This window comes from Hordeum vulgare, chromosome 1H (assembly GCF_904849725.1).
Source record: "Hordeum vulgare subsp. vulgare chromosome 1H, MorexV3_pseudomolecules_assembly, whole genome shotgun sequence".
NCBI lineage: Eukaryota > Viridiplantae > Streptophyta > Magnoliopsida > Poales > Poaceae > Hordeum > Hordeum vulgare.
In genome coordinates, this window is record NC_058518.1 from 31,196,096 (window position 1) to 31,203,240 (window position 7,145).

Here is a 7,145-nt window from a genome sequence, read left to right on the forward strand (position 1 = left end):
GATGGACAAGACCCAAACTATGAACGTAGCATGTGATAGTGTCATTTCGTTGCTATTGTTTTCTGCGTGTCAACTATTTATTCCTATGACCATGAGATCATATAACTCACTAACACCGGAGGAATGCCTTGTGTGTATCAAACATCGCAGCGTAACTGGGTGACTATAAAGATGCTCTACAGGTATCTCCGAAGGTGTCCGTTGAGTTAGTGTGGATCAAGACTGGGATTTGTCACTCCGTGTGACGGAAAGGTATCTCGGGGCCCACCCGGTAATACAACATCACACACAAGCCTTGCAAGCAATGTGACTAAGTGTAAGTCATGGGATCTTGTATTACGGAACGAGTAAAGAGAATTGTCGGTAACAAGATTGAAATAGGTATAGGGATACCGACGATCAAATCTCGCGCAAGTAACATACCGAAGGACAAAGGGAATGTACGGGATTATATGAATCCTTTGCACAGAGGTTCAACCGATAAGATCTTCGTAAAATATGTAGGATCCAATATGGGCATCAAGGTCCCTCTATTGGATATTGACCGATAAGTGTCTCGGGTCATGTCTACATAGTTCTCGAACCCGCAGGGTCTGCACACTTAAGGTTCGATGATGTTTTAGTGTAATTGAGTTATACGTGTTTGTGACCGAAGGTTGTTCGGAGACCCGAATGAGATCACAGACATCACGAGGGTCTCCGGAATGGTCTGAAAACGAAGATTGATATATAGGAAGTTGGTTTTTTGGATTCCGGGAAGTTTTCGGGCATTGCGGGGAGTGTACCGGGAGTGACGAATGGGTTCCGAGGGCCCACTGGGTGGGACCAGCACGCCCAAGGGGTCCACATGGGTTTATTGTATGCACAATAAGGTATAATAGGCTGAGAAAGTCATCCAAGGAAAGCCCATGAGGGAAAAGTGGAAAATCCAAAAGAGGTGGGAAAATAAAGAAGGAGTCCTAATCCAAGTGGGATTGGAGAACGACTCCTCCCTCCCACTTCAGCCGACCCAACGTGGCCACCTTTGGCCGGCGCCCTAGGGCTTTGCCCCACCCCTTTACTCCTCCTATATATACTAGAGGTGTAGGGCTGTTTGAGACACAACTTTGCCACATGCAACTCAAACCTACACCTCGTAGTTCTTCCTCTAGATTAGATTTCTACGGAGCTTCGGCGGAGCCCTGCAGGAATAGATCATCACGAACACCGACGCGCCGTCGCGCTGCCGGAGAACTCATCTACTTCCCCGTCTCTCTTGCTGGATCAAGAAGGCCGAGATCATCATCGAGTTGTACGTGTGCTGAATGCGGAGGTGTCGTCCGTTTGGCGCTAGATCGGAACGGATCATGGGACGACGCTGATTTGAATCACGAAGCTGTATCACTACATCAACCGGGTTTCTTAACGCTTCCCTCTGAGTGATCTACAAGGGTATGTGGATCTAATATCCTCTCGTAGATGAACATCACCATGATAGGTCTTCGTGTGGGTAGGAAATTTTTTGTTTCCCATGCAACGTTCCCCAGCAGTGGCATCATGAGCTAGGTTCATGCGGAGATGTTATCTCGAGTGGAACACAAAAGTTTTTGTGGGCGTTGATGTTTGATTTGCTGCCCTCCTTAGTTTTTTCTTGATTCAGTGGTATTGTTGGATTGAAGCGGCCCGGACCGACATTATTCGTACGGTTACGAGACACTGGTTTCATCGACTAACATGCAACTCGTTGCATAAAGATGACTGGCGGGTGCCTGTTTCTTCATCTTTAGTTGAATTGGATTTGACCGAGGCGGTCCTTGGAGAGAGGTTAAATAGAAATTTGCTCATCACCGTTTTGTGTTTGCGTAAGTAAGATGCGATCATACTAGATACCCATAGCAGCCACGTAAAACATGCAACAACAAATTAGAGGACGTCTAACTTGTTTGCAGGGTATGCTTGTGATGTGATATGGCCAAAGACATGATGTGATATATTGGATGTATGATATGATCATGTTGTAATAGTTAATATCGACTTGCACGTCAATGCTACGGCAACCGGCATGAGCCATAGGGTTGTATTTAAACTAATGTTTGTGTTTACAGATGCGTTTACTATATTGCTAGATTGTAACTTTAGTAGTAATAGCATACATAGCACGACGACCTCTATGGAGGCACGATGATGGAGATCATGTTGTGGCGCCGGTGATGATGAAGATCATGCCGGTGCTTTGGTGATGGAGATCAAGAAGCACAGGATCATGGACATATGATGTCACTTATGAATTGCATGTGATGTTAATCCTATTATGCACCTTATCTTGCTTAGAACGACGGTAGAATTATAAGGTGATCCCTCACTAAAATTTCAAGATAAAATTGTGTTCTCCCCGACTGTACACCATTGCGACAGTTCGTCGTTTCGAGACACCACGTGATGATCAGGTGTGATAGACTAAATGTTCACATACAATGGGTGCAAAACAGTTGCACACGCGAAACACTCCGGTTAAACTTGACGAGCCTAGCATGTATAGACATGGCCTCGGAACACATGAGACCGAAAGGTCGAGCATGAATCGTATAGTTGCTATGATTAGCATAGAGATGTTTACCACTGAAACTATACTCAACTCACGTGATGATCGGACTTGAGTTAGTGGATTTGTATCATGCACCACTCAAATGACTAGAGGGATGTACTTTTTGAATGGGAGTTCTTAAAGTAATATGATTAATTGAACTAATCATCATGAACACAGTCAAAAGGTCTTTGCGAATTATGATGTAGCTTGCGCTATAGCTCTACTGTTTTTTATATGTTCCTAGAGAAAATTTAGTTGAAAGATGATAGTAGCAACTTTGCGGACTGAGTCCGTAAAACTGAGGATTGTCCTCATTGCTACGTAGAAGGCTTATGTCCTTAATGCACCACTCGGTGTGCTGCACCTCGAGCGTCGTCTGTGGATGTTGCGAACATCTGACATACACGTTTTTGATGACTACGTGATAGTTCAGTATGTAATACTTAATGGCTTAGAAGCAAGGCGCCGAAGACGTTTTGAAACATCACGGAACATAAGAGATGTTCTAAGAGATGAAATTGAGATTTCATGCTCATGACCTTGTTGAGAGGTATGAGACCTCCGACAAGATTATTTGTCTACAAAGTAAAGGAGAAAAGCTCAATCGTTGAGCATGTGCTCAGATTGTCTGAGTACAAAAATCGCTTGAATCAAGTGGGAGTTAATCTTCCAGATGAGACAGTGATGGTTCTCTAAAGTCACTACCACCAAGCTACTAGAGCTTAGTGATGAACTATAACATGTCAAGGATAGATATGATGATACTTGAGCGATTCGCAATGTTTGACACTTCAAAAGTAGAAATCAAGTAGGAGCATCAATTGTTGATGGTTAGTAAAACCACTAGTTTCAAGAAGGGCAAGGGCTAGAAGGGATACTTCATGAAACGGCAAACCAGTTGCTGCTCTAGCGAAGAAACCCAGAGTTGAACCCAAACCCGAGACTAAGTTATTCTGTTATGAGGAAAACGGTCACCGAGGTGGAATTACCCTAGATACTTGGTAAAATGAGAAGGCTAGCAAAGTCAACAGAAGTATATTTGATATACATGATATTGATGTGTACTTTAGTAGTACTCCTAGTAGCACGAGGGTATTAGATACCGGTTCGGTTGCTAAGTGATTAGTAACTCGAAATAAAAGCTACGGAATAAACGGAGACTAGCTAAAGGCGAGCTGACGATACGTGTTGGAAGTGTTTCCAAGGTTGATGTGAACAAAACATCGCACGCTCCCACTACCATCGGGATTGGGGTTAAACCTAAATATTTGTTATTTGGTGTTTGCGTTGACCATGAACATGATTGGATTGTGTTTATTGCAATACGATTATTCATTTAAAGAGAATAATAGTTATTCTATTTGCTTGAATAATTATCCTCAATGGTTTATTGAATCTCGATTGTAGTGTTACACATGTTCATAATATTGGTGCCAAAAGATACAAAGTAATAATGATAGTACCACTTACTTCTGGCACCGTCACTTGAGTCATGTTGGTGTAAAATGCATGAAGAAGCTCCATGCTGATGGATCTTTATACTCACTCATTTTTGAAACGTTTGAGACATGAAAACCATACCTGTTGGTACAATCACATGAAGAAACTCCATGCAGATGGATCGTTTGGACTCACTTGATTTTGAATCACTTGAGACATGCAAATCATACCACATGGAACAAGAAAGTAACTTGTTGGAAGTAATACATTTTTTATGTGTGCAATCCAATGAGTGCTGAGGCACGCGGTGGATATCGTTATGTTCATACTTCACTGATGATTTGAGTAGATACAGGAGTATTTACTTGATGAATCACAAGCCTGAAATATTGAAAAGTGCAAAACTATTTCAGAGTGAAGATAATCGTGACAATAGGATAAACTGTCTATGATATGATCATAGAGAAGAAAAACTGAGTTGCAATTTTTGGTACATGGTTAAGACAATGTGGAAATTGTTTCGCAATTCATGCCACCTAGAACACCATAGTGTGATGGTGTGTCCGAACGTCATAGCCGCGCCCTATTGGATATAGCGCATAATATTATGTCTCTTATCGAATTACCACTATCGTTTATTGGTTATGCATTAGAGACAACCGCATTCACTTTAAATAGGGCACCGTGTATTGCTACTGCAAAAAAGACCTTCCAATGGCGCCAGAAATAGGCACGCTGACGGGAGAATACTTAACTTGATAATCCTCAGCAACAGCACCAGGAATCCTTCTGCTGCGGCTACGCCTTAAGGGACTTCCTAGGCAAGTATGCAAAGGATTTCCCCCGTGGCCTTGGAGCCTTGCGTTGGTGTTCCCTCGAAGCGGAAAGGGTGATGTAGCGTAGAGGTGGTAAGTATTTCCCTCAGTTTGAGAACCAAGGTATCGATCCAGTGGAGGAGTATCACAAGAACCTGCACAAACACAAAAAGCTTGCTCCCAATGCTATGAAGGGGTTGTCAATCCCTTATAGATTGTTTGCCAAGTGAGAACTGAACGCAACAAAGTAACAAAGGAAAGTAAAAGCGGAGGTGTAAACGATGGATGTGAATAGACCCGGGGGCCGTAGTGTTTACTAGTGGCTTCTCTCATGAAAGCAGGTAGACGGTGGGTGAACAAATTACTGTCGAGCAATTGACAGAACCGCGCAAAGTCGTGACGATATCTATGCAATGATTATATCTATAGGCATCACGTCCAAAACAAGTAGACCGATACTTTCTGCATCTACTACTATTACTCCACACGTCGACCGCTATCCAGCATGCATCTAGTGTATTAAGTCCATAAGAACAGAGTAACGCCTTAAGCAAGATGACATGATGTAGAGGGATAATCTCAAACCAATGATGAAAACCCCATCTTTTTACCCTTGATGGAAACTACTTAATGTGTGCCTTGCTGCCCCTACTGTCACTGGGAAAGGTCACCACATGGTAGAACCCAAAACCAAGCACTTCTCCCATTGCAAGAATCATAGATCTAGTTGGCCAAACAAAACCCAAGACTCGGAGAGACTTACAAGGATATCAAATCATGCATATAAGAAATCAGAAAAGACTCAAATATATATCATAGATAATCTGATCACAAATCCACAATTCATCGGATCTCGACAAACACACCGCCAAAGAAGATTACATCGGATAGATCTCCATGAAGATCATGGAGAACTTTGTATTGAAGATCCAAGAGAGAGAAGAAGCCATCTAGCTACTAACTACGGACCCGTAGGTCTGAAGTGAACTACTCACGAGTCATTGGAGGGGCGATGATGATGATGAAGAAGCCCTCCAACTCCAAAGTCCCCTCCGGCAGGGTGCCAGGAAGGGTCTCGAGATGAGATCTCACGGAAACGGAAGCTTGCGGCGGCGGAAAAGTATTTTCGAGGCTCCCCTGACTTTTTGCTGAATTTTTGGGAATATATAGGCCAAGGATCTAGGTCAGGGGGCGGCCAGAGAGGCCACAAGCCCTGACACCGCCGCCCCCCCCCTAGTGGCGGAGTGGGAGCTTGTGGGCTCCCTGGAGCCCACCTGGCTTGGCCCAGAGGCCCCCTGATCTTCTTCCGTTTGGGAAAAAAATCATTTAGGGGTTTTTATTCCGTTTAGACTCCGTTCCAAAATCAGATCTGAAAAGAGTCAAAAACACAGAAAAAACATGAACTGGCACTTGGCACTGAATTAATAAGTTAGTCCCAAAAAAGATATAAAGGTACATAAAACATCCAAAGATGACAAGATAACAGCGTGAAACCTTAAAAAATTATAGATACGTTTGAGACGTATCACGTATTTCTGTTGAGATGACACGGTATGAACTATGGTTGGAGAAGCCTGAGCTGTCGTTTCTTGAAAGTTTGGGGCTATGACGCTTATGTGAAAAAGTTTCAGTCTGATAAGCTCGAACCCGAAGCGGATAAATGCATCTTCATAGGTTATCCAAAACAGTTGGGTACATCTCCTATCTCAGATCCGGAAGCAAAGTGTTTGTTTCTAGAAACGGGTACTTTCTCGAGGAAAGGTTTCTCTCGAAAGAATTGAGTGGGAGGGTGGTGGAACTTGATGAGGTTAGTGAACCATCACTTCAACCAGTGTGTAGCAGGGTGCAGGAAGATGTTTCTGTGGCGCCTACACCAATTTAAGTGGAAACTGATGATGGTGATCATTGAGCTTCGGATCAAGTTACTAAAAACTCGTAGGACGACAAGGTCGCGTACTACTACAGAGTGGTATGGTAACCCTGTCTTGGAGGTCATGTTGTTGAACAACAATGAACCTACGAGCTATGGAGAAGCGATGGTGGGCCTGAATTCCGACAAATGGCTGGAGGCCATGAAATCCGAGAGAGGATCCATGTATGAAAACAAAGTGTAGATTTTGGAAGAACTACTTGATGGTCATATGACTATTAAGTAAATATGTATCTTTAAAAGGAAGACAGACGATGATGGTGAAAAGTCACCATTAAGAAAAGCTCGACCTATTGCAAAGATGTTTCCGACAAGTTCAAAGGGTTGACTATGATGAGACTTTCTCACTCATAGCGATGCTAAAAGTTTGTTGGAATTATGTTAGCAGTTGCTG